Raw genomic sequence first — 27,798 nt, 5'->3', positions numbered from 1 at the left:
AATGTGTTTATTTATATGCCTTGGGATGCGTGCCAATTCCTAGGTTTAGGTTATACTTAGGGCTGACTGACCTCCCACGAGGATTGGGCCTTGTTGGCCGGTTTTCCCAATTGGCATGGGGGGACCGTGTCGTGTCGCAATTGGTCCATAGTGGACGTATCTCTGATTAACATGTGGCAGGCTCCTATTTGCCCATGTGAAGGACACGTGGCGGAACCTGATTGGTCCACTTGCCAGATGGTGATTGGTGGGTAAAAAATCCCCTAATCATATGCCATGATATATACTAGGCTGGATGTATCGTATGACTTGATTTCTACGAGTCGATACCAATAAGACCTAGGAGAGGCGCATTGGACTGCGACCAAGAATATCCTAAAGTATCTAAAAAGGAACAAGGATAAATTCCTGGTCTATGGTGGCTGTAATGATTTGGTTGGTGAAGGTTATACTGACACGAGCTTCAAGACTGACAGAGATGACTCCAAGTTGCAGTTGGGTACATATTCTGCCTTAATGGAGGAGCATTTAGTTGGAAGAGTGCTAAGCAGAGCACCATTGCAGATTCTACAACTGAAGCCGAATACTTGGCAGCTTCGGAAGCAGCTAAGGAGGCAATTTGGATTCGTAAGTTCATTGGTGAACTTGGTGTTGTACCCAAAATTAAGGGTTCAATAGACCTTTATTGTGATAACAATGGAGCTATTGCTCAGGCCAGGGAGCCAAGGGAACACTAGAAGGTCAAACATGTCAAGCGGCGATTTCACATGATAAGGGAATGGAAATCCGAGGGTGAAATCAGAATTTGTAAGATTGGAATGGACGAAAATGTAGCCGATCCTTTGACTAAACCTTTGTCTCAAGTGAAGCACAACAAGCATGTTGAGGCAATGGGAATCAAGCATATTGGAGATGGCTTTGATTTCCTTATATGGATGTTTTAATTAAACTCGATGTCTTAATGTAAAACACTATGTTGAACCATTCAATGTCGCAGCAATTAAATTTTATGCAAATTATGATTACTCCATACTATTTAATTGTGGTTTTTAATTAAATATTTAGTTCATTCGATTTCTGAGAATATTCAAAACAGGGTATCAAGAGCATGTCTTGGATAAAGAAACACCTGTTAGTGAACTTTGAATATTTTAATCGAAAATTATCCCTAATCGAGGTCATTTATACGATGAACGATTAATGACCACTTGAGATTAGTGTGTAGTATAATTTATAGCACCTTTTCTTGTGCTACAAGGACATGATATCATTAATCATTTGCACAGGTAGTAGTTTGGAACTATACCGGATAGACCTATGAGAATACTTTAAGAGATATCAAATCGTCATAAGTATATTTCTCATTAAAGCTATCGGAAACTTTTTCCTCGACCATGAGTATTGCAAGTTCTCTTGTTTGAGTACTAGTCATTTTGATGTTGTCAAACGTCTGCCGTAAATGGGGATTACAACGGCAACACTCAGGTGACTAGGTCCTCTTAGTAATGGAAGCTTGTAGTACAAGACTGGAAATGTCCCCCTATTAACAATAGGGAACATGTCTTTGTTGTTAACCAGGCCTCTCGAAAAGCGAGACTAAGAAAATTGATGTGTGGCATTTATGCCACCATTTTAATCCTTTTCACTACCGATTTCCCCCGAATTTGTCACTTGCTTATGCCTCTTTTCACCCCTTTTATCTTGATTTTAGTCACTTTAGCTCCCTCTCGTATTTTTCCTCCCCTTTTGTCTTATCTTTTAGTTTTTACCTACTTTTTGTGTGTTTTGACAGCTCCCAGCGCTCATGTGCGAATCACGAATTAATAGATGGAGTGGAGATGCCAAAATGGAGAGGGCGCGCTGTTCAAATGGGCCGCGGGCGCGGGCTTGTAAGCCGCGGGCGCGGACAGGAAAACCCTGAAGCCAGCAGAAGAAAGTGTAGATGGCGAGCCGCGGGCGCGGAGCATAGGGGCCGCGGGCGCGGCATTGGCCCCGCGGGCGCGACATTTTCCCCCGCGGGCGCGACATTTTGGGTTTGACGAGGCTATTTACCCAGCTTGGAGAGGGCGCGGCTGCCTGTTCTGAGAGCCCTCTCCCTTGCCCTTTTTCATCCTTTTTGGTAGAAGACTATAAATAGTCTCTTGCTTGAGTTTCTAATTCATTCACTATTCCATTGGCCCAAAAATTATTTGTAGAGAGAGAAGTTCATGGTTTCTAGAGAGAGAAAACACTAGTGTTCAAGAATCAATCTTTGTAATCAAATATTCAAGCTTTCTTCTAGATTGTTGCCTCTACTTTGATGATTTGGTAATCTTTCATCTTTATAATATCAATCTTTACTTTTGTTTCTCTAGTTTTTGATCTTCTTTGTTTTATTGTTCTTACTTGAGTTTATTTCCATAAATATTCAAGCTTTATTAGTTTCTTTGGTTTCCTTTCAAGTTAGAAGCATGTTAGGTTGTGTTGGTATTGAATACATGCCTATGTTAGTTGTTATGGCTACTCCTTTCTTTCTAGCTTAGGTTTTCAGCTAGGGAAGGGGGTGAAAATCATGTGTATTTGACTATCTATTGATTATTGATTGGGATTTATTCTTGAGTTGATGATTTGAGCTATAATATGCTTGGAGTTAGTGTGTGCACCTCTAATCCCAAAAGTCTAGCCCTTGATTGAATGCATGAGAATGATTTAATCTAGGTGTGAATGATTTCATCGACTTGCTTGAGTGGTTGCATGAGAATGAACTACCTTAGGTAGAGTTTATACTCCTGGAATCGGTTTCCTATCGGTTTTCAATAGTACTCCTTGTTCATGATTGAATCCCCCTCTCCCTAGTGCTTTCGTCATTGTTATCTCTCTAATCTTTTCCATTTATTTGCATTTAAGAGTGCTTAATCTATTTCCCTTGTTTCTAGTTTATTATAGGCTCAATAGTAGTTGGTTTGTCCATAGATTTCTTCAAACACAAATCTAAATACCCTTTTTTTGTTACTAGCAATTTCTCCTCGATTTCGTATTAATTGTGCTAAACCCCCGTTTCCTTGGGAATCGACCCTACCTTACCACTATCCAAAGCAAAATTGATAGAGTTAGGATAGGAGTTATAAATTGTAATTTTGATCTATGATAGTAAACTAACGACCTATTGTCCACCGATCAAAATTTTGGTGCCGTTTCCGGGGAGACGGCTAGTTTTTCACATTTATTTGCGTGATTTGTGGATTTTGTTGCTTTTTGTTTAGTTCTTTTTCCACTTGCTAGTCATTGCTAATTTTTTGTTTAGCTTTGGTGAATGCAAAGAAGATCTCAAGGACCACCTACTCACAACCTTGATCACGAAATCAACCGAACCTTGAGACAAGTCCGTAGACTCTATCAAGAAGAGGGACGAGGTCTTTGTGCAATCTTTGATAGTGAGAGTGATTCTTGTTCCTCACATTCCAAAAGTGACGAAGTGGCAGGACAACAAGCGGATGTTTTATTTCGTGAGTTCGGTAATCCGGAGGATTATGAGCTCACCGGTGAGATATTGTTACCCGTCACTGAGACTAACTTCACCATCCATCCTCAATACACTCGAATGGTTCAAGCGGAGCAATTCTTGGGTTCGCCAAGTGAAGACCACATTGAGCACCTTGATAGGTTCCTCGAACTTTGTGCCATGATACAAACCAACCAAGTTTCTCAAGAATACATTCGGATGCACCTATTTTGGCAATCTCTTGCGGGGAGAGAAAAGAAATGGCTCAAGCAAGTCAAGCCTAATTCTCTCACAACATGGAGGGAAATTGTCCAAGCATTCTTGAAAAGGTTCATCTGCGAAGAGAAAACCGCCGAGATGAGGAGGAAGATAGCATCTTTTGAACAGGAGGCGGAGGAAAGCCTTAGTGAAGCTTGGGAGAGGTTTAAAGAGTTGGTGCAAGCATGTCCTCACCATGAGTACAATCAAAGCTTACGCATGAGGTTCTTCTATGATGGTTTAGAACCGATGTCTCGAGCTAATTTGGATGCGGGGGCAGGTGGACAATTGATCAAAGTCCCTCAAAATCAAGTTGAAGCAACAATCGAAGAGGTAGTTAAAAACTACTCTTGGGGAGGAAGAAGGAGGAATGCGCCAAAGAAAGGTGGGAAGTATGAGTTGGAGAAGGTCGATCAATTACAACATCAAATTGAGATGTTGACAAAAGGGCTTGCCAAGTTGAATACAAGTGTTGCTAGTGGTTCAAGCTCCTCCCAAGTCAACTCTTTCTCTTGTCAAAATTGTGGTGGCACCAACCACGATACATCCTATTGTGGTGGGTTAATCCCGGAGCATGTAGCGTCATACAACACAAGGCAAGAAGGGTATAGGGGAAATGGTGGAGGAGTAGCTTGGAGACAACCACCACCCGGATTTGCAACCCAACCTCAACAATGGAATCAACAAGCTCAACAACCATACAACTCCAACACCCAATATCAAAACCCACCTCCATTCCAAACCCAAAATCAAAGAGGAAACTACCCAAGAAACAACCAACATAATAATCAACACCAATACCAAAATCAAACCCAAGCAACTTAAAGAAGTCAAGAGCAAGCATCTCAACCCGATTCTACTCAAACTCAAATTCTTCAACAACTTCAAGCCATGAATCAACAAATGCAAGAAGTCAAGGCTCATAACAAGATGGTTGATTCACAACTAGCACAATTGGCCGAGAGGGTTCCTTTCAACTCATCTTCCACTTTGCCCGGACAATCACAAACCAACCCTTCCAATATTGTGAAACCCGACCCTTGCAAGTCAAACACATTGAGATCGGGTACATCTTATGAGGGTCCCAAGGAAGAGGATGGAAAGGAGGTCGAGGAAGGTATTGTCCTAGGCCATAAAGTATCAAAAAAGGGCAATGAAGTAGACTCGGCTAAGGTTTCGGTGATTGCTAAGTTGCCCCCTCCTACCTCCGTCACGGGAGTGTGAGATTTTCTTGGGCATGCCGGTTTTTACCGGAGGTTTATCAAAAAAAATTCATCTATCGCCAAACCCTTAACTGAGTTACTCAAAAAGGATGTTGTGTTCAATTTTGATGAGGCTTGCCTTGAGGCATTCCAAAAGCTCAAGGAAGCCCTCATCTCCTCTCCTGTTGTACAAGCTCCGGATTGGAGCTTGCCTTTTGAGCTAATGTGCGATGCAAGTGATTTTGCAGTAAGTGCCGTACTTGGGTAAAAGAAAGAAGGAAGATCTTGTGTCATCTACTACGCAAGTAGAACGCTCGACGAAGCTCAAAAAATTATACCACAACGGAGAAGGAAATGCTAGCGGTTGTCATTGGCATGGATAAGTTCCGGTCTTACCTCTCATGCTCAAAGGTGATAGTCTACATGGATTACATAGCGGTCCGCTACCTTATGACCAAAAAGGAAGCAAAACCGCGTCTCATTCGTTGGGTTCTTTCTCTCCAAGACTTTGACATGGAGATGAGGGACAAATAGTGAGCGGAAAATTATGTAGCGGATCATCTATCGAGACTTCCTTTTGAGACTAAAGAAGACGTGCCTATCAATGAAGAAGTGGGTTTTGAGGCTCTTATGGCCATTGCAACAACATCAAGCCCTTGGTATGCGGACATTGCCAATTACCTAGCATGTGGTGTCGTTCCCCCGGAATTCTCTTCTCAACAAAAGAAAAAGTTTTTCAAGGAAGTGAGGAGGTATTTTTGAACGATCCTTATTTATTCAAGTAATGTGGAGATGGACTATTTAGAAAATGTGTTCCGGATCATGAGATCGAAGGGGTGCTTGAGCATTGTCACTCATTGCCATGTGGTTGGCATGGAGGAATAGAAAAGACCGTGGCCAAAATTTCTCAATCTCTTCTTTGGTGGCCAACAATGCACAAGGATGCCCACAAATTCATAGCTAGATGTGATAAGTTCCAAAGGAGTGGGGGCATAACCAAGCGTGATGAAATGCCTCAACAAAATATTTTGGAGGTTGAACCCTTTGATGTTTGGGGGGTCGACTTTATGGGGCCTTTTGTTTCCTCTTGTGGCAATCTCTATATATTGGTGGCGGTGGACTATGTGACCAAGTGGATCGAAGCTATACCCTCGCCCACCAATGACCACAAGGTTGTGCTCAAGCTTCTAAAAAAGATCATCTTCCCAAGATTTGGGGTTCCAAGAAGTCTTATTAGTGATGGTGGTTCTCACTTCGCCAAGAAACAACTTGAAGCTCTCCTCAAACGATATGGGGTTCATCATAAAATCGGCCTACCATACCACCCCCAAACTCAAGGACAAGTGGAGGTATCAAATAGGGAGATCAAGAACCTTCTTGAGAGGATGGTAAACAAGTCTAGAAAAGATTGGTCTCTCAAGCTTGATGATACGCTTTTGGCTCTAAGGACGGCTTACAAGACCCCGATTGGTACTACTCCTTACCGATTGGTCTATGGAAAAGCTTGTCATTTGCCGGTTGAGTTAGAGTACAAAGCTTGGTGGGGGATCAAAGAGCTCAATATGGATATGACCTTGGCGGGCGAGAAGAGGCTACTTAAGCTCAATGAACTTGAGGAGCTCTGCTATGATGCCTATGAGAACTCAAGACTCTACAAGGAGAAGACCAAGAGGTGGCACGACCAACATATAAGGAACAAGAGCTTTAAGGTTGGGGACAAGGTGTTGCTATTCAATTCTAGGCTCCGTTTGTTCCCCGGAAAGCTTAAGTCAAAATGGTCGGGGCCTTTCACAATTTCGAAAACAACTCTTTATGGGTCTTTTGAGTTAGAAGCGAATGGGAACAAGTTCATGGTTAACGACCACTGTTTGAAGCTCTACCATTTCAATGATTAAGTTGGCATGATTGAGTGCATGAGGCTCGATCCGCCGAATCCTAAGTCACTTTCTTGAAGATGATTTGAATGGTCAAGCTAATGACCTTATAAAGAAGCGCTTCTCGGTAGGCAACCCGAGTTCTCAACCCTTTTGATTTTGTGTTTTTTTTTTGTCTTTGATTATTTTTGAATGATTTTTCTTCAATCTCTTATTGTGTGTGTTTGTTCTTTCATTAGGTACCTTGATCTTTGAGTGTTTGATCTATTAAGTTGAGTTTGGAGAGGAGAATGAGTTTGGAATAAGAGAAGGTGGAGATGCCTAGGAGGAACCCTAGAGAGGGCGCGCACAGGCCACCCGCGGGTGCGGCCCATAGGCCCGCGGGCGCGGCATTCCCCCCCTCCTGTTTTCATGATTAAGTGGAGATGCCTGGGAAATAGTCGAGCGGGCGCGCACAGAAGGCCCCGCGGGCGCGGCAGGGGATTTCAATTTTTCTTGAGGAAATGGAGATGGCTCAGAGATGCCGAGAGAGGGCGCGGACAGAAAAAGCCGCGGGCGCGGCGTACACCACCGCGGGCGCGGACAGGCACCTCAGCGGGCGCGACATCTTGTAGTTCAGAAAACCAGAAACCTGAAACCCCAAAGCCGCGGGCGCGGCCTATGAACCCGCGGGCGCGGACAGGGCATGTCGCGGGCGCAGACCTTCAGAACTGCGAATCCTTTGGTTTAATCCCAGCCATATGCCCGAAAATCAAATACTAATCCCATATCATTTTTTCCCCCTTTCTCTCTCTACTCCTTACTCCATACCAAACCCTAACCCATTCTACCTCAATTTCTTTTCCCAAATCATCAAACTCCATCAAAATTCAACAATTTCCCTCATTTTCCTTCACTTTTTCTCAACAAAATCTGATTTTTCACCCCCAAAAACCCCAAATTTTCAGTACTTTCTCTTGTGTGGGATTTGCTTCCACCATTAAGGAGTTCTTGGAGGTGGGATTCATTGCTTCTTCAAAGGCTAGTAAGAGCACTTGATTGAACTCATTGTTGGTATAAATTCTCCCTTACTCTATATTTCCTTTGAATTTAAAGTATATTGTTGTTTGAGAAAATTTCATGTTGGAATTGTTGATGTTTAGACTCCTATTTTGTATTCATCTATTATCTTGATCATCATTAATTTTAGAGTTGTTGTTTGTTATAGTTGTCTCTTGGTATAGATTGCTTTGTTTTAGGTTGTTCTTGGTGTCTCTTGGAATTGTTCTTTATGGTGATTGCTTGGTTTTAGAAGTTTGTTGTGGGTGTTTATAGTTGTGATTTGTTGGGAGTATTTCTTGGTGATTGAAATTTGAGTAAATAATCATGGCGTTTGGTTCTAAGAAGAGAAAAAGTGGGAAGGAACTTCAAGGTTCATCCTCCTCCAACCCCCAATAAAATGAACCAACACCCCAAACTGCTCCACCACCTCTACCACCCCTCAAATTCCACAACAAAAACCACAAACCCATCTACGACAACCTCCTAAACAGGAAGTTGAGACCAACCAAGCATTACCATCACTCCACCACCACCAAGCTTGGCATCGATGAGGATTGTTGGTTCTTGTTCAACAACCTCGGGCTTGGTTCCTTTGTGTCAAGCGCATATCGAACCTAAAAAGAGCCTACCCTAGAGTTTCTTGCTTCCTTCGAAACCCATGCCGCAGGAGATAATGATCTCTCCATCTCCTTCCAACTCTTTAACAAAAAAGAAACCTTCACCCTCCGCCAATTTAACCAACTACTGAATTTCAACCCCGATGCCGATATGTTCTTCCCCGAGCATGCGGGCCTCCATGCCTATGAGCCCCTTCACTGGTGGAAGGTCATTTTGAGAATGGACGCCTTCAACTCCAAGTACTCTTTAGGCAGCTAGATCATGCACCCAGCCATCAGACTTCTGCATCGAATTCTCGGGTACACGGTCTTTAATAAACAAGACTTGGGGAAGATTACAACCGTGTAAATCCGGATATTATGGCTAGCTACGCAGCCGGAAATTAGGCACAGAATGAACTTCGGGTTTCTATTCACCAAATGCATTGAGGGTGTCCTGTCGGGTACAAGGAAGGGTGAAATTCATTTTGGAGGGATGGTCACTCGGATAGCCGAGAAGCTGGGGCATTTAGCTAAGCTTGAATCTTGCACCCCCGTGGGGAAAAGTGATGGGAGTGATATTTGGCTCGATCTCGACCTGCTAAAAACCATGAAATTCATCGCAAATATCGAGGATCGAGGAAAGACTTGGAGCTTACTTGTCTCCCACGAGCACCACTGTTTCCTGCCCAAGCCGGAATTCACTTCCTTCACGAGGGAAGGAGTCAATTACCCATGGTGGGTAAAGAAGGACTCAGGCGTCCTTCCTAGTGCGAGGATGGTCACAGGGGAAGGGTCCGGCCAAAGCAATGAGGGCACAAAGGATGAGTTCCACCAACACCAACAACAACAACAACAAGGATCAAGGAAACAACAACAACATCATCAACTCGACTACCAACAACAAATGGAGGCAATGCGAGCTCAAATGGAAAGCATGCAACTCGGCATGCAAGGTATGTTTGCTTCCCACCAACACCTCTCTTACCAAACCAACGCTTTATATGATTTGAGTGTGCGTAGAGGGGATGTCACCCCCCCCCGGTCAACTACCCATATGTGTCGGCCCAACAATGGCCCGTGCCATCTTGGGGGGGGGGGGTGACAACCAACCTACGTACCCATATTGGCAAGGGACCTCGGACCCTGTTGTGCCTAGGCGTGATTTCCCTGATGAGTCCGGTCATTATGATTATCGGGTTTCGGGTGGGAGTGATTACAGGGGTGATCCTAACTACCCCTATGTCGATCCCTCTCACCCCGACCCCCTTGTCCAACCCGAGCCATATGACCAGTTATCCACGTCCCAGCTTGACCTCTTCAAAGATCATTATGGGTGGCCACCTGGCTACTCCGGAGGTTGGGACCCCTATGGCCCCCCCTCGGGTTTCTCTTATGACGGTGGGAGCGCGGATAACGACGGTGCCGGCTCTAGTGGCCATTAGTTTCCCCCTTGTTCTTTTTGTTCCCTCCCTTTGTCTTCCCTCCCCTTTATTACATGTCCTCATGCCGCATCGAGGACGATGCTTTACTCTAGTGTGGGGGGGTGTTTGAGTTAAAGGAGAGTGTTAAGGAATGCTTGAGGTGAGTGTGGGGGAAGGCACCTAGGACACAAGGGACTATTTAGGGGTTTTGGGTGTAGGTGTCGTTGGTAGCGTTGTTGTTGTCTGGTGTCTATGATGTCCGTTTCTATGATGATGATGATATGATGACAATGTTTTGATGATGATGATTCTATAATGATGGTATGTTTGGGTAGTAGGTCATACCCAAAGAATTAAGTTCATGGATTTTCTCTCTCTCTAGTACTAACTTTCTTTTCTTTGTAGTGCTTGCCTTGTTTTTCTTTGTTTTTCTCTCTTTTGTAGCTTGGAAGAAATTGAATGCGACATGTGGAGGCACGGTAAATTGCTTGGTTTCTTTATTCTTTCTTCAAGAGACATTGGTGAGATCTTTCCTTTACTTTTCTTTTCTTTTCTCGTGTCGTGCCTAGTTTAGGATTTAGCTTAGGAAAGAGTTGAATGGTTCGAGGATGTTTGCATGCGGTTCCAAGGAACCTGGGATCGTTGGTATTGAGACCGAACGATCACTTGTATGTCGATTGGGATTTATTCGAATCTTTAAGCCTCTCATATGAACCTTCTTGATTCTCTCTTTCTTTTGTTCTACTTCCTTTTGTGTGATAAGCATAATTATGGCATGATGATATTGATGTGTTTTGGAACTTTCTTTCTAAATTTGGACTATATCTCCGTGATGATGCATCCTAGAATGTTTGTCCTTTTTCTTAACTTTGTGATGAGATGCACATTTCGAGATTGTTGTTGATTGAATTAGACGAGCCTTAGTTAAAGTAGCAAGGGTAAGAACTTGTGAGGGCGTTTGAACCCCTAGTTCACGGGTTGTGGTAAGATGAAGTTGCTCCCTGTAGTGGATTTGAAGCCCTCTAGTTGGCATTTGCTTACTTTTCTCGTCCCTTGTGAGGTTCACTTTGTTCATGCCTTAATCAACTTGTTGAGCGGCGCGTTAGGATCCTCGACTATGCATGTTTGAATCCTTGTGTTGACTATTAGCTCCCAAGATCGTGACCTTGGACTTTTGAGGGAGGAAAAGGGCACCACTTCTCATTTTTTTTATATTATCTTTTATTTAGTTACAAATTTGATTTTTCTCTTTGCATTAACCCTCTTGCCAACCAATTTGAGCCTAGTGTTTTCCCATTCTTGTCTCAACCTCATTACAAGCCTAGCGACCTATGTTTACCAACCCCTTTTAGTTAGTGAAGCAATGGCTTTGCGAGGCGAGTGTGAAAGAGCGTCATGAATGAGAGCATGAATCATTTGTGAAATTGGTTTGTAATTCTAGAGTTGAATATGTAAAGAAGTTTGGAAAAGAGTGTTAAAAAAAGTAATAAATAAATAAAAAAAAATAAAAATAAAAAAAATAAAAATTTTTGATGAAATGAGAAATTTATTTATTTTGTATATACTTGAATAAAGGGTGGTGATGCGAATGAAATCAAAATTTTTTTTGGATGTTTGTTTGAGTTGTGGTTGTGTTTTGAGTTTTGACCTTGAGGATTTCCCTTCCTCTTGCTTCACTTAGGAATTACCGCCACTATTTCAAATTGTTCTTCCGACCTCTACCTTAAGCCGTGTCATTACAACCCTTGTGAATCCCCTCTGACTTTAAGAGTGCGTGGTCAACAACCGGTGGAGGGAGATGGTTCTCAACCCTATGGAAAGAACGTGCATAGTTGAGATGTCGGGATGATCTTTTACCTCCTCAAATTGAATCTTTTTCCGGTTCCTTCGTGGAATCATGAGGAACAATCTAGGGGGACGATTTGAAGCTAGTGGGGAGAACGCGGACCGTTCTAGAGGGGATTAAGGCGGAAGATGACTCACTAGTTCTCTATGCTTAGTTGAGGCTTGACTCTTGCAATCTCTAGCATCTTGAGGCGTGCATGCATCACCTAGTTAAGAATAGCTAATATTCTTTGATGTTTTTGACATGGTTGAGTCCAAATAAAGCATTTGTCTTTTTTATCTCTAATGTTGTTTTTCCCAAAACCATGCCATGTTATATTTGTCTTGGTGGTGTTTGATTTATCTTTCTTTCTTTGTCTTGCTTGAGTACAAGCAAGAGGCAAGTGTGGGGGATTTTGATGTGTGGCATTTATGCCACCATTTTAATCCTTTTCACTACCGATTTCCCCCGGATTTGTCGCTTGCTTATGCCTCTTTTCACCCCTTTTATCTTGATTTTAGTCACTTTAGCTCCCTCTCGTATTTTTCCTCCCCTTTGTCTTTTCTTTTAGTTTTTACCTACTTTTTGTGTGTTTAAACAACTCCCAGTGCTCATGTGCGAATCACAGAGGGCGCGTTGTTCTTATGGGCCGCGGGCGCGGGCTTATAAGCCGCGGGCGCGGACAGGAAAACCCTGAAGCCAGCAGAAGAAAGTGGAGATGGTGAGCCGCGGGCGCGGAGCATAGGCGCCGCGGGAACGGCATTGGCCCCGCGGGTGCGGCATTTTCCCCTGCGGGCGCGGCATTCTGGGTTTGACGAGGCTATTTACCCAGCTTGGAGAGGGCGCGGCTGCCTGTTTGGAGAGCCCTCTCCCTTGCCCTTTTTCTTCCTTTTGGTAGAAGACTATAAATAGTCTCTTGCTTGAGTTTCTAATTCATTCACTATTCCATTGGCCCAAAAATTATTTGTAGAGAGAGAAGTTCATGGTTTCTAGAGAGAGAAAACACTAGTGTTCAAAAATCAATCTTTGTAATCAAATATTCAAGCTTTCTTCTAGATTGTTGCCACTACTTTGATGATTTGGTAATCTTCCATCTTTATAATATCAATCTTTACTTTTGTTTCTCTAGTTTTTTATCTTCTTTGTTTTATTGTTCTTACTTGAGTTTATTTCCATAAATATTCAAGCTTTATTAGTTTCTTTGATTTCCTTTCAAGTTAGAAGCATGTTAGGTTGTGTTGGTATTGAATACATGCTTATGTTAGTTGTTATGGCTACTCCTTTCTTTCTAGCTTAGGTTTTTAGCTAGGGAAGAGGGTGAAAATCATGTGTATTTGACTATCTATTGATTATTGATTGGGATTTATTCTTGAGTTGATGATTTGAGCTATAATATGCTTGGAGTTAGTGTGTGCACCTCTAATCCCAAAAGTCTAGCCGTTGATTGAATGCATGAGAATGATTTAATCTAGGTGTGAATGATTTCATCGACTTGCTTGAGTGGTTGCATGAGAATGAACTATCTTAGGTAGAGTTTATACTCCTGGAATCGGTTTCCTATCGGTTTTCATTAGTACTCCTTGTTCATGATTGAATCCCCCTCTCCCTAGTGCTTTCGTCATTGTTATCTCTCTATTCTTGTCCATTTATTTGCATTTAAGAGTGCTTAATCTATTTCCCTTGTTTCTAGTTTATTTTAGGCTCAATAGTAGTTGGTTTGTCCATAGAATTCTTCAAACACAAATCTAAATACCCTTTTTTTGTTACTAGCAATTTCTCCTCGATTTCATATTAATTGTGCTAAACCCCCGTTTCCTTGGGAATCGACCCTAACTACCACTATCCAAAGCAAAATTGATAGAGTTAGGATAGGAGTTATAAATTGTAATTTTGATCTATGATAGTAAACTAACGACCTATTGTCCACCGATAAAAAATGCATGGCCGTGCTCAGATGGATTTTAGAAATCATCTGTTTAATGACAGTGAAACTCGGGAATCGAGAAACACTTCTGGACGTAATAAGGATGACAAAGAATCTTACTTTATAGTTCATGATGAGACATTCAGCGACATAGGAAAAGGGCTATACACAAATTGCACACTTGTCCAAAAGGATAAGTGGGAGATTGAAAGGAATGGTTTCCTTCCAACAAGTGTATTATTCCGGTAGAGGGTTCAGAATTATTAGAAAGCTAATTCTTCAGTAAGGTCAAGTGATCGGAATGCCTAGATGGAGGCCGCTTCCGATCAGTAATATTAATGTACAACTAATATTACAGTTTAATCTTGACTGAACCCTTCGAGTCGAACCCAATCGAACAACCGATCCGAGACGACGAATCAATCCGAAGGATTTGATGAGTCGTCAAAGTTTTACGAACAAAGACGTCAGATATCGAGCTTAGACCGTCGAGACCGAGCGTCGCAAGTCGATTCGAATTTGGAATTTGACGAGACGTGAAATCAATCAAGTTACAAGTTCGAGCCTAGCCGTAGCCTCACATTGGCCTAGCCATGTGGGTGCTAGGCTAGGCAAGTGAAAGGAATGGTGTCCTTCAAACAAGTATATTATTCTAATAGAGGGTTCAGAATTATTACAGAGCTAATTCTTCAGTAAGATCAAGTGATCGGAATGTATAGGTGGAGGCCACTTCCGATCAGTAATATCAAGGTACAATTGATATTACAGCTTAATCTTAACTGAACCCTTCGAGTCGAACCCAATCGAACAACCGATCAGAGACGTCGAATTAATCCGAAGGATTTAATGAGTCGTCGGAGTTTTACGAATACAGACGTCGGAAATCGAGCCTAGGGCGTCGAGACCGAGCGTCGCAAAATCAGAAGCAACAAGTTCGAGCGTAGCCGTAGTATCACAGTGGCAATATCCATGTGAACGCTAGGCTAACTCGAGTTAGCATGCACCTAGCATGGCTAGGCGCAAGCCTAGGCACACTAGGCTACCCATCGCAGCACCATGTGCGTGTGTGCGTGCCTTCGCATGGCACAGCAGCACCGCATCATGCGTGCATGGGTGCCTAGGCACTATCGCAGCCCATCGCACCATCGCAGCACAAGCACAACACTATCGCATGGCTAGGCCTGTGTGTGTGTGTGTGTGCTTGTGCCTTAGCATGTCGCACCATCGCAGCAGCATGGCTGCGCATATGCGTGCCTTCGCATGGCACTACACCGTAGCATGCGTGCTTGGGTGCTAGGCACCATCGCAGGCCCCTCGCACAAGCACAGCACTATCGCATGGCTAGGCCAGTGCGTGTGCGTGGAGGGCATCGCAGCAGGAGCACGAGCCTCGCTCAGTGTGTGCGCATGCAAGCCATCGCAGCATCACAACACCAAGCTAGCAGCACGCATGTTGGGAGTGCGAGGGTCTGGGTGTGCGTGTGCGTGCAAGAGCCAGGCAGCCAGCAACACTTGCTAGCAGCGCCCTGCGCCTAGCAAGCAGCAGCGTAGGCATTACCCAGCAGCAGCACGCAGCGCGCATGGGGGCTTGCTAGGCTGATGCTTTCTGCCTTGTGCTGGCTGGCTAGGCCAGCTGGCAGTGCTAGCTGGATGCCAGCCCAGCAGCCCCTATGCTGGTTTTGTGAGGGTGGGGACTAAGGCTTGGGCAAAGCCTTAGGTAGCAAGGCAATGGTCCCCCCACCTCTCTTGGTCCTCACTTAACTCTCTCTCTCACCTTGACACTTGTTGCATTGTGATTGCATTTCATTAATTATTTAATTTAGAATTAAATAAATTAATGCTTTTGCACATGATCCCACATTGATCATGAAATGGGGTTCAAGTTCCCATTCTCTATAAATACCCACTTGGTTGGGATTTTGAGAAGAACACTTGAGTGGAAAAGTAAAGGCAACTCCATTGTTGAGTATACCTTGAAATTCGTAAAACTCCAAGTTTATATTGGTCCGGGCCTCGACTAACCTTCGAGGCTTAGGACGCTCGGGTCGGGTTCGAGGGTACGATCCCGTCGGAGGCCTCGTGTTTTCGAGATTCAAGTAAGAGCTCATAGTAGAGCGAAGCACGTGTCAAAGGTATAATCTTTTATCCTTTATTATGCTTTTAATTATGTTTTGCTTGTCAATTGTATTTATTATGGGGGTGGGTCTTGGCGGGTTTCATTCCGCATAGTGTGGGTCATTACGAAACCCAACAGCGGTATCGGAGCCACGCTCCTTTTAATTTTTGCAATTATTGATTAATTAAGGTGTTTTAAAGTAAGATTTAATTCTGGTTTTGCTTTTCTAATTAGATTAGAAGCTCATTTTAATTAATTTTAAAACTCGTATTTTTATCGATTTGGCTGTCGCACCCAGATTTTGGCTCAAAAATAGTGATTTTTGGGTGGAATGGACATTCTGAAACAGATTCGAACTAGAAACCCAAGTTTTTGGGTTTTTTCGTTTTTCAACGAAAATTTTAAATCTTTTTAAGCCTTGATTAATGCAAGCATTACAAGGTTAGATTAAATGCATTATTGCATCCCTAATCTACTGCTATTTTAATTATCCATAAGCATAATTATGGAGTTTTAATAAGTGCTTGAGTTGATATGCTATTTTTCACACAAACTGGATTTTTCACAATTATGCAAATAAATGACATTGATGTGTGAATGTTTGATGTGAATGTGTAATTTTAAGTTCCCAAGTATGTTAAAGGTCTAATCTTTAAAAGTTTAAATGATTGGAACTCTAACACTAAATTCCATATTGAACAAAGTTTGGATTTTTCATTTTGATTGATTAAAATCCATGAAGTTCAAATACTTGTGAGTAAAATTTTGATTAATCTTCATATTGGAAGATGTAATCTTGGTATTTTTACACAAGTATGAAAGTTGGAAAATTTTATCATTAGATGGTTAATTTATTTTTCCAACTCCCATTTGTCAGATCCATTATTAATTTGCATATTGGATAAATTAATTATGGACATAGCTATTTCAATTTTAAGCATAAAGGAAAACCTAAATTATTTCAAAAATAAATTTTTGGATGATTTAGGCTTATGCACCGTTAAAATTGAATTTAATTAAGTTGGACTTATTTTATTTTCATTTTTTCCCTTAAATTAATTCTAAAATAAATTAAGATTAATTTTATGTCACACATAAATCGGGATTAAAATCCCGAGAAATGGCACGCAAATCAAGGCAAAAACACGCAAGCGCCACCAAGGCTAGCCGGGCTGCCTATGGTGCGCACAGGGGTGTGCCTTGAGGGGCTGTTGTGTAGCAGTGGTAGTTGCGTGCTGTCGTAGTGCTGGGTGCATGGCAGGGTTGCTGGAGTTGCTTGTGCGTGCTGCTGGGCAGCGAGGCAGCAAGCCCCAGCCAGCCTGCCATACGCTGCCTGGCACCAGCTAGCAAGCTAGCATGCGCAGCATGCGTAGCGAGCTGCTAGTGCTGGCTGGCGCAGCATGCTACGCTGGGCGTGGATGCTGGCACACAACACAGCAAGCGCAGCACATGGGCTGCCTAGCAGCCATGGTGCGCACCCACTAAGCGCTTGTGTGGGTTATTTTGCTTAATTTCGAGCTATGTAATTTTGCGAAAATTTTGTCGTTTTAAATTATTTATGTAATTATTTTAACGATGTTGGACCTCGATTTTTCCGACTTTTACAAAATTTTTTATTTTGACAAATTATGGGTTATGCCGACTTAATTAATCGGATTATTAAGTATGGATGCGGAATTTAGTGGGAGCTTAATTGATTACGTGAGCAATTTGCTTTTAGAAATAATGGATTAAACAACTTTGACTAGTTTTAATTAGGCGCGTTAATCGGGTTAATCACCTAAGTTAGGTACTAGTTTTGCGTGTTTAATTATGTATTTCGTAAAATGCATGGGCCATTCACAAATAGTGAATGGGTGAATGGATGATTATTTTCAAAACAGGTTATTGAAAATGGCAACTAGTGTGGCCCGACTAGGATAGAAAATACGGACTGTAAATCTAAATACGGTCTTCGAACCGTTAAGTATTTTTGTACTTTAGATTAATCTTAGTCGTACTAGCTAGTTATTTTATTTTGGCCAAGATGTCTCAAGACGGCATTTCGATGAAGACGAGCCAAGATGAAGACCCGTGGAAATTGAAGATTTCAAGGGGTCATGCTAGTTGCCAAATGCATCAATTTATGCTTTATATATTATTGTTATATATGAATGTTAGATGCATGTCTAGGATTTCATAAGTTGCGACGATTAGTTAAGTTCACTTAAATCAAACCAACAAAGAAACCCTAGGTCCCTTAATAATATTGAGCTAAAATTTGTCGTTCCAAGAACAACACTTACCGAACTAATGCGCGTATGTGATGGGCTACGCCAAAGCGAGGCATCACTAATTCCCTAGGAACGTAAGGTATACTAGGTATACGAGTTGTCTTGGTTAAGCTCAACGATATCAGTAAGGAATCCTTAGATGTCGTGGAAAAAGAGATAAAATGTCAAGAATGCATTAGATGCGTCATTTTATCAAACCGAGAGTAGCTTGGAGCTATTAGCAATTGGATTGCTTACCTTAAGATATTTAATGATTAAGACAAGCCAAAGCATGCAACCATTTCTTGATCTTTGGGATCTCGGAATCATTTTATTCTCGCCCATAAGGGACTTTTATTAATGTGTGGATAAAATGATCAATAAGATTGAATATATGTATTAACGCTTTTAAAACTTTCAAACTTATTGAATTATGAATGGTTTTTCATTTCAAATTCTTTCAATTGTAGAACAATGTCTGCAAGTAACTCAAACAACAACCAAATGTGCTCGGAACTCCTCGAAAACTTGGCCTTTTCTTTAAACTTGGTCAACTTCAAGGAATGGGAGGAGGAACTCAGGAGAATACTCCGGAATTGTTCCTTGGAGTATACTCTTGATACTCCCATTCCAAGCTTCTTTGCCAAAGGGATCATGAACGATGAGGCTCATGATGAATGGACTTCCAATTGCAAAAAGGTCTCACAACTTATGGCAAATTCCATCCCGGAAGATTGGAAGGAAACCCTTTCCTCCTACCTTCCGGACATGTTCCTCAAAGCACTTGAGGACGTCGTCAATGTAAGAGTCACAAAGAGTGACAATGGAAACTTTTATGGACTCGTGTTTGACTTGACTAGGTCACTCTCAAAGATGAGTATAAAGCCACCAAACGTGGGATGTCTTGCTAAGGAAAGGCGTCGGCTTTGGACCAAGGTCTACAATGCCAAATTGAGACCTGGCATGCCCCTTCGACCTCATGTACTTGGAATGACTAGGCTCTTCAAACACATGCAGCTTCTCGGAATCTCATTGGAGGATGAGATGGCGGGGCATATCTTGCTTGCTTCGCTCCACTCGGGCTATGATGCACTTACAGTGCATGTAGCTGCAGGAAAGGAGACACGCTCCTTAATGGAGGTGGTGCAACTACTCAGCCAAGCCATCGCATGTGGAATGACCGAGAGGCCCTTAAGAGCAAGGAGAAGGGAGTTCAAGAAGGTCAAGGAGAATATGCGTTGCTTCTATTGTGGTTGGCAAGGCCACTACAAAAGAGAATGCAAGCTCTTTAAGGAAGAAGAGGAGAGGAATGGAGCATCTGCCTCAGGTATCTTCCTAAACACTTGTGAATTAAGCTTATCATACGTATTAGATACCAAGTATGACTCACTTTATGTTGCCTTTTCCGGGACCAAGTGAGAAGCTTATCAAGTGTTGGTGCATGGACAAGTAGACGACGAAGATGGTTTTTTCGGTTGTGCTTGCATGCACTATTTTGTCTATGACATGTAATTAAACTAATCTTAGTTTTTCATGCTTTTGAACATACTATGATCTATGGTGTTGGACACCTAGGTATTTTGAATGTAAGAATTTGACAATAGTTGTTTCAAAATTTTTTTGCAAATTTTTTTTATTTCTAGCCTGTGTGCCGAGTATCTCTTGTATTCTCTTTCTCCCCGAACGTAGTTCCGGCTAACAATCATTATTTATTAATTGAATTTACCGACTGAGTCGATTTTGCCCATATTTGCCTTTGATATAATTTGCTTCAATATTTGTAATTTTCTAGTATGCTCGTACAATTTTTATTTTTTTTGGCCAAGTGACTAGGTACATGCGGTATGCCGCTAGACGGTTGTTTGCTTGGTAGTTGCCCCACCCTAAGCGGGCAGTCGTCCAATCAAGCATCCGGAAACGTAACAGACGGTCAGTGATCACATTTAAAGAAGTAGAATTATTCTCAAAGTTAGATTATTCGTTTAACCGGCAGCGAGTTACCCTTTGGGTAATTTGTCGTCGCCGTTTGTTAGGAAGCAGGTGGCCATTGGCCGGGCGCAGGCTTCATAACCAAGTTATGAATTAGCTGCTAAGGTTTTGACCTTGCTTAATTTAGATTTGTAACCGGCCGTAGTGCCTTTGGGCAAAGACCGGTTATATTTGACCAAGATATCGGTCACCGTTTGTGTTACTTTGAAGCAACGACCGGTTGTATCTAGGTTTTGAATTAGTCAAATGGCCGTGAGTTATCTTTAACTTAGATAGTAGGTTAAAGCCGCTTGAGTTGTGATTTATAGAACAATGTACCACCCAAATGGGAGATGCTCTATTCGACAAATTCACCCAAATGGGCGTCGCCGGTTGCCTGCTCATGTTGGAGCAGGCGGTTTGAAGGATATCTGGCTATTGGCCTTATAAATAGCTGCTAAGTTTGGGACTTAGCTTAGATCTACTAAAATTAGAGTAGACGTATGCCCGATTGTGCATTGCAAAGATGGGACTTTGTACAAGAAAACATAAATAAAGCATATTTTCATTAACATACTCTATTTACAAAGATTTACAAGTCTTTAGAAGTAGTACTTTTTCAAGTTGTCCACATTCCAAATTCTGGCTAGTAGTCTGCCGTCTGGAGTTTCCAGGCGGTAGGTGCCGCCTTTAACTTCATCAAAATTCCGGTAGGGGCCTTCCCAATTAGGGGTCAGCTTTCCTTGCTCATTGGCTCTACTGGTGGCCTCCATTTTCTGTAACACAAAGTCCCCCACTTTTAAGGGCCGTTTGTGCACTCTTCTGTTGTAGGCTCTCGTCATTCTCAGATGGTATATCTCATGATGCAAGGCGGCATTGCCCCTACGCTCGTAATGTTCAATAGGCAGGACGACTTTAGCCATATGTCATGAGAAACGGGGTTTCACCGGTTGCCCCCTTTTCAGTTGTTCTGATGGCCCATAGGACATGAAGTAACTCATCTGCCCATAGACCGCCAGCCCTCTCAATTTTCTTTTTAATGCCATCTAAGATGAGCTTGTTGAAGGCTTCAACTTGGTCGTTTGCTTGGGGAAGGCCGATTGATGCAAAGCAATGTGAGATCCCTTAATCTCCCAACCAGCTCTTGAGGGTAGGCGTTTCAAACTGAAGGCCATTGTCAAAGAACATAGACATAGGTACGCCAAACCGGGTGATGATGTTCTTCCAAATGAAGGAGATGACATCCTTTGTCTTAATGCCCTTGACCGCCTTTGCCTCAACCCATTTAGTGAAGTAATCTACAGCAACCAGGATGTACCTCCGTCCGCCTGCAGCAGGCGTATATGGACCCAGGATGTCCATGCCCCATTTTACAAATGGAATCGGGCTGTAGATAGCCGTTAAATTAGTAGCCAGACGGTGTATGAGTTTGCCAAATTTTTGACACTTATCACACTTCTTCACCATTACCATGGCGTCTGCCTCAAGAGTGGGCCAAAAGTAGCCTTGCCGCCTGGCCATTTTTGCTAGAGTTTTGCCGTCTATATGTGATGCACAAAAGCCCGAGTGCAATTCCTCTTGAACTTCTTTTCCCCTTTCAGGGGTAACACATTTCAGCAACGGCTGGAGGTAACCCTTCATGAAGAGTTCTCCATTATGAATCTAAAAACTTGTGGCCCACTTCTTCAACACAGCCGCTTCTGAATGGGCATCCGGCAGAGTGTCGTCTGCCAAATATGCCCGGATGGCATCCATCCAGGTCGAGCTTCGGTCATGGACTCCAATGGGATCATGTGTTGGGTTTCGTAGAGTCCGACTCTACGCGGAAGAAGAAACCCACCTAAGACCCGCACACTAATTAAAGCGACTAAGCATGCAAGCACAAATTAAACAACAATTAAGAGAATGAAAGAAGAGACATTCTTACCCTTGGCACGTGCTTCGTTCGAATCCCAAGCTCTTACTTCAAAACTCGAACCCCGCAAATGCGAAGGTCTCCGACGGCTCGTACCCACGAACCCGACCCGAGCGGTCCAAGTCCCGAAGGTTAGTCAGGACCTGACCAATAAAAACTAGAGTTTTACGAACTTAAGGTTTTCTCGCTTTTCTATGGAGATGCCTTTTAGTTCCACTCAAGTGTTCTTCCCAAATCCCAAAACCTTGGCATTTATAGGGAAATGAACCTTGAATTCCCATTTTCAATCAATGTGGGAGATTCGCAATTTTCCCATTTTATTTTAATTAAAACAAATAAAATTGCAATTTAATCAATAAGTTACAAGTGGCACAAGGAGGATAAGAGATTAGGTGAGGACCATTTCCAAGGGGGAGGACCATAGCCTTGCTCCCCATTGCAAAGCTCACACCCTTGGTCCTCATCTTTTCCCTCTCCTCCCATTGCCACTTGTAACTTGTTGATTGATTTTGCATTTCTATTTTGTTTTTGATTAAAATAAAATAGGGAAAATTCGAATCTCCCACATTGATTGAGAATGGGAAATCAAGGTTCATTTCCCTATAAATAACCAAGTTTTGGGATTTGGGAAGAACACTTGAGTGGAACTAAAAAGGCATCTCCTTAGAAAAGTGAGAAAACCTTAAGTTCGTAATACTCTAGTTTTTATTGGTCAAGTCCCAACTAACCTTCGGGAGTAAGACTATTCAGGTCGAGTTCTTAGGTACGAGCCGTTGGAGACCGTCGCGCTTGCGAGGTTTAGCTTCTCAAGTAAGAGCTCGGGTTCGAGCGAAGCACGCGTCAATGGTAAGAACTTCTTTTCTCTTTCTCTTGTTTATTGTTTAATTATGTGATTGCATGCTTAGTTGCCTTAATTAGTGGGCGGGTCTTGGGCGGGTTTCACTTTCGCGTAGGGTCGTACTCTACGAAACCCAACAGCGGTATCGGAGCCGCGCTCACTGTAATTTTTGTAACTAATAATTAATTAAGGTGATTTTAAATGGATTTAAATTTCTGGTTATGCTTTCTAATTAGATTAGAAGCTCATTTTAATTAGTTTTAATCTCGTATTTTAACTAATTTTGGCTGACGAACCTAGATTTCGACTCAAAAATAGTGATTTTGGGTGGAATCGATGTTCTAAATCGTTTTTGAAACTTTAAGGGTTGTCTAGAAGCCAAAAACCACCAGAAACATGTTATTCAAGGGGTTTTTCGTTTTTGACGAAATTTTTTAAATCTTTTAACCTTGATTAATTATTACATGTTGAAGGTAGATTAAATGTATGGTTGCATCCCTAATCTACTGCAATTATAAACCTCATTATGCATGTTTATGAAGTCATAATTGGTGCTTAATTTGGTGTGTTCATTTTTCACATAAACTTGAATTTTTCACATTGTTGCAAATAAATTGCTTCAAGTGTGAATGTTTATGGTGAACTTGTAAATTTTGAAGTCCCTAATATTTCAAAGATCCAATCTTTAATTGTTTATTTGGTTGGAACTTTGATTGCTAAATTCCATGTTGAACTAATTTTTGGATTTAATCATTTTTGAGTTGATTAAAGTCCTAAAAGTTCAAAACTTGTTATTGAAATTAAATTAATCTTCATGTAGGAAGATGTAATTTTTCAGTTTTACACAAGTTATTGTTGGAATTTTTTCATTGGATGAAAGGGTTTAATTTTCCAACCCCTTTAATTTTGTCAAATCTCATTATTAATTTACATTTTATTAAATTAATTATGAGTGTAGCCCTTCAATTTTGTAGCATCAAGATAGACCTAAATGGATTTAAAGAATGGTTCTTAAATTATTTAGGCTAGTGCACTATTAAAATTGAATTTAATTAAGTTGGACTTATTTTAATTTTCATTTTGTTCTAAATTGATTCTAAAATAAATTTAGAATTAATTTTATGTCGCACATATATCGGGATTAAAATCCCGAAATAATAGCAAGCAAATCGAGGTAAAATCACTCAAGCACCACCAAGGCTAGCCGAGCTGCTCACGCAGCCCACATGTGGCTGCCTTGATGCGCATGGAGGTGCTTCCACCTCGAAATGATGCAGTTGTGTGGCGGGCTAGGAGTGCACAAAGGTACGTGCTTGATGCTTGTGGTGCGTGGCTGCAGGAGATGCCCGCAAGTGCTGCTGGGCGGCAAAGCAGCGAGCCCCAGTAGACCAGCCACACACTGCCAGTACGCATGCAAGCATGCGAGGCTTGCTGCGATGCGTGCTTGTGCCAGCAGGCATGGCGTGCCTTGCTAGGCAGGCTGGCTTCGCCCAAGCACACCCTAGCCGCAACCTTGGTGCCTAGCAAGCTTAGTCCCATGGCTACGATGCTAGGCACTTGGTTTAGAGTAGGCTGATTTTACAATGCATGGGCTATGTGTTTTGCGAAATTTTGCCATTTTAATTATTTTAATTAATTTTTTATTACGACGCTAGGCCTCGATTCCTCAGGCACTTGCAAAATTTAATTTTGACAAAATTTGGGTTAACCAGCTTAATTGATTGGATTAATTAAGTTGGATGCGGACACTACTACAAAAATAGGTAAAGAGACTTGTAATATGAGACCTGTTGATTAATATAACAGGTCTCTTTAGTATAAAAGATCTAATATTAGAGATAACATGTCTATTATATATTAAAGGGCCCACCAATCATTTGTGGAAGTTAATGGAAAAGAAATAAGAGACCTGTTGTTTATCCTAACAGGTCTCTTATTTGTGTAAAAGGTCCACCACCACCCACCCTTCATTTTTTTACCTCTCTCCTTTTCTCACTCTAATTGATCCGCTCTTACACCTTCGTTTGTTATCTCCTCTTTCTCTCTTTGTTTTCCACTTTCATTCTCCATTGAAGCTTTGCAAGGAAGAACTTCCCCACCAAAGTCGCACGAAAGTCTACTCCAGCCACGAGCAAAGTAAAGAAGAAAACCCCATTGTTTCAGACCTAGAATTGTTGCAATTCGTGAGATCGAAAGTAATAGAGCTTTGCTTTTAGAATCCGTCGTCGTCACCCTCCAGATCAGGGAGGCCGCTGAAGCTTACTGGTTGCCTTTTCAAACATACCAACCTTTGCGTAATTTGTGGTGAGAGGGCTTAATTTGGGGGGTTTTAATTGAATCGTAATGTCTAGGGTTTGGGTTTTTTTTTCAAGAAATTATAGTTTTTCTTTGTTTGCATATAATTTAATCGTGTTTGTTTATGCTTGTTATGTTTAATTGTTGATTGTTAAAAAAAAATTGGGTTTAATCGTCCATTTTTTTGTAATTTTGTTTCCCTATTGAGGTAATTGGATGACAAATTGAATGTCTCTTTGGAAATTAAGTAATCGATGCAGAATTTTTATTAAATGTTGATTAATTGCTTTGATAGTCTTGTTGTTCAAGCACAACAATTCGAAATCTAACCCCTTTTTTCTGTATTGTTTTTTGCTCAAGTGTTGACTTAATTAAGGTTATCTTTGTCTGGGTTTATCATTTCATTTGAATGATGAATTGGGTGTAATATTTTTTTTAAATTTTGATTAATTGGCTATGGTAGATTATTGTTGTTGCTGAGTTTGTATTGTTCCGTTTGAATGATAAATTGGGTGTATTTTTAATGTTGATTAATTGGCTATTGGTAGATTATTGTTGTTGTTGAGTTTGTATCACTGATGCCTCTAATGTTTTATCTTGCAATCCCTTGTTTTTTCTTCAGAAAGATCGGCTCGTAGTCTGGGATTACGATAATGTATACAAGAAAAGAGTTTATACAAATATTCACTCTTTCTTGCTCAACACTATGAGGTTAATCTTAATGTATTAGCTGCCTCAGTGTAGACACTTCCTCTGGTACAGTGGCCTTCGATAATATGAGTAAGCTTATAATTTTCAAGGATCTCGCGGTTGACAATTATCTTTTGCACTACAGATTTAGTTTAGTCAATGATGGAACTATATATGATGCATCCTTTGATGGAACAATAAGCTACACAAACATAGAAACTAGAATTTCAGAATCATTAATGGACCTCAATCCTAATGGTTGGCATGTATGTCAATTTTTTTATTGATATTTTAGTTTGGTCAGATGTGATTGTGTTTGGCTATGATAGCATTCGGTTGTCAATGAGAATTTACAAAACATCCAAGCATTTTTTTTTCTTTTTTTTTTTAGAATCTTGTTGTTGTACTTTTCCTTAGGTAATATAATTAGGCTTACATTCTTGAATACATGATTAATGGGATACATGAACACATGCAGGTTCCAAGAAGTTGTCAGATGTTGTATGTCTTAGATATTAACTTAGAGAAGAAACAAGGAGAGATAATTACTAGAGGTCATAAAAACTTTGAGCTTATTCTCAATCTACCATTAGGAACCAGGTACTTTTCGCCTCTTTTTGCCCCATTATAGTTTTATTTATGGACTACTTTAGATATATTGCAATCATGTCATCCTGTTGATGCACCTTATTTGGCTCTAGTAAGCTCAAACCTCAGCTGTTTCGGTCTTGTTGTCTGTCGTTCTCATTTGGCTGTAGTAAGCATTGAACTAGCTCCTTGACCATAGACATGCAGATTAAGATGATTTTAGTTCAAGCATTATTATATTGTGATTATTTTAAGAATGGTGATGTATTATTTTAAGAAATCATATACAAAGTGGTAATGGTGATTATTTTTAAATTGTGATTTTATATTTATTGTGTCTTATGTGGTTTTTCAAAATTAGTATTCTCCTTCGGATTTCAATTTGGGGTGTGCTTTAGTTAGAGATTCACTCATGTTTAGCGTTAGCTTTATTTTCAATTTGACATTAGTATATCTTTAATTTACCTTATTTAATTTTTTTTGTTAATAATGATTTGTTGTTTATCTTGCAGCTCTTTCACCAAGACCCTTGTGCTCATTCATTTGAAATTGTTGACGAAATTAGAGATCTATGGGGATAAAGTATGTTTTTGAGCTTGTAAAAGATGATGCAAATGAAGAAAATGAAGATGGTATGGACATTGCTTAATTAGTTTGCTTTGTCCGTTATTTTTGGGAAAAGGAAGAGCTTTTTATTTGTATAGTATATTTGGAGGTTAAATTAGATGGCATAGCAATAATGAGTTTGGTTTATAATTTTGGGGAAAATTGGAGTTTTTTTTTTAAGATGTCTATGTAAAATATTTTTGAAAGTTAAATTAGTATTAATGAATGTGTTGTAAAAGTGTTTATTAAATTTTGTTTATTAATATATGATCTATAACATTATATAATTAAGGAGTAAAATATGTAGCATATAGTAGGTGCAAAATGGTACAAATACACTACATGTACTGTAAAAGGTATAAAATAATATGTATACAAACGCAAACGAGTACATCGGGCATATTGGATTATGGCAATTATTAATGCAAAAAAAAGGAAGACTTGTTAATACTCCTAACAGGTCTCTTAAACGCGCCTTAAGAGACCTAGTTGGGTATTATAACAGGTCTCTTTTCCTTCATATATTTAATGATATTGGGCAAAGAGACCTATTAACTCACTCGTAAGGTCTCTTTGCCAAAGAGACCTATGAGCTAGAGATTTCCTTTGAAGAGGTCTCTTATGCCTACTATAACATGTCTCTTTTCCCATTTTTGTAGTAGTGGAAATTTAGTGGGAGCTTCGTTAATCGCGTGAACTAATTGCGTCTTAATCACATAAAATGTTAAACAACTTTGACTAGTTTTAATTAGACGCGTTAATTGGATTAACCACCTAAGCTAGTTACTAGTTCGCGCGCGTATGCATTGTTACTTGTTTTCGTTGTAAAATGCATGGGTCATTCACATATAGTGAATGGATGAATGGACTGTATATTGTTTCATAGGTTTCGTAAAAATGGCAACT

At 41.0% G+C, this 27,798-nt stretch overlaps 1 long non-coding RNA gene across 2 annotated transcripts; it reads left to right on the top strand.

The window, feature by feature from the left end:
- The first annotated feature begins 24,694 nt into the window (after positions 1-24,694).
- LOC110695880 lies at positions 24,695-27,142 on the top strand. 2 transcript variants are annotated; one of them, XR_002506223.1, is made up of 4 exons: positions 24,695-25,017; positions 25,631-25,788; positions 26,177-26,298; positions 26,799-27,142. It is a non-coding gene; the product is annotated as an uncharacterized LOC110695880 (long non-coding RNA). The 2 variants fall into 2 exon arrangements; XR_002506222.1 differs by having other exon boundaries at positions 24,696-25,788.
- The last annotated feature ends 656 nt before the right edge of the window (positions 27,143-27,798 follow it).

This window comes from Chenopodium quinoa, unplaced genomic scaffold (assembly GCF_001683475.1).
Source record: "Chenopodium quinoa cultivar QQ74 unplaced genomic scaffold, ASM168347v1, whole genome shotgun sequence".
NCBI classification, from domain to species: Eukaryota; Viridiplantae; Streptophyta; class Magnoliopsida; order Caryophyllales; family Amaranthaceae; genus Chenopodium; species Chenopodium quinoa.
The sequence above is the reverse complement of the archived record's forward strand: the minus strand, read 5'-3'. Positions and strand labels throughout refer to the sequence as shown.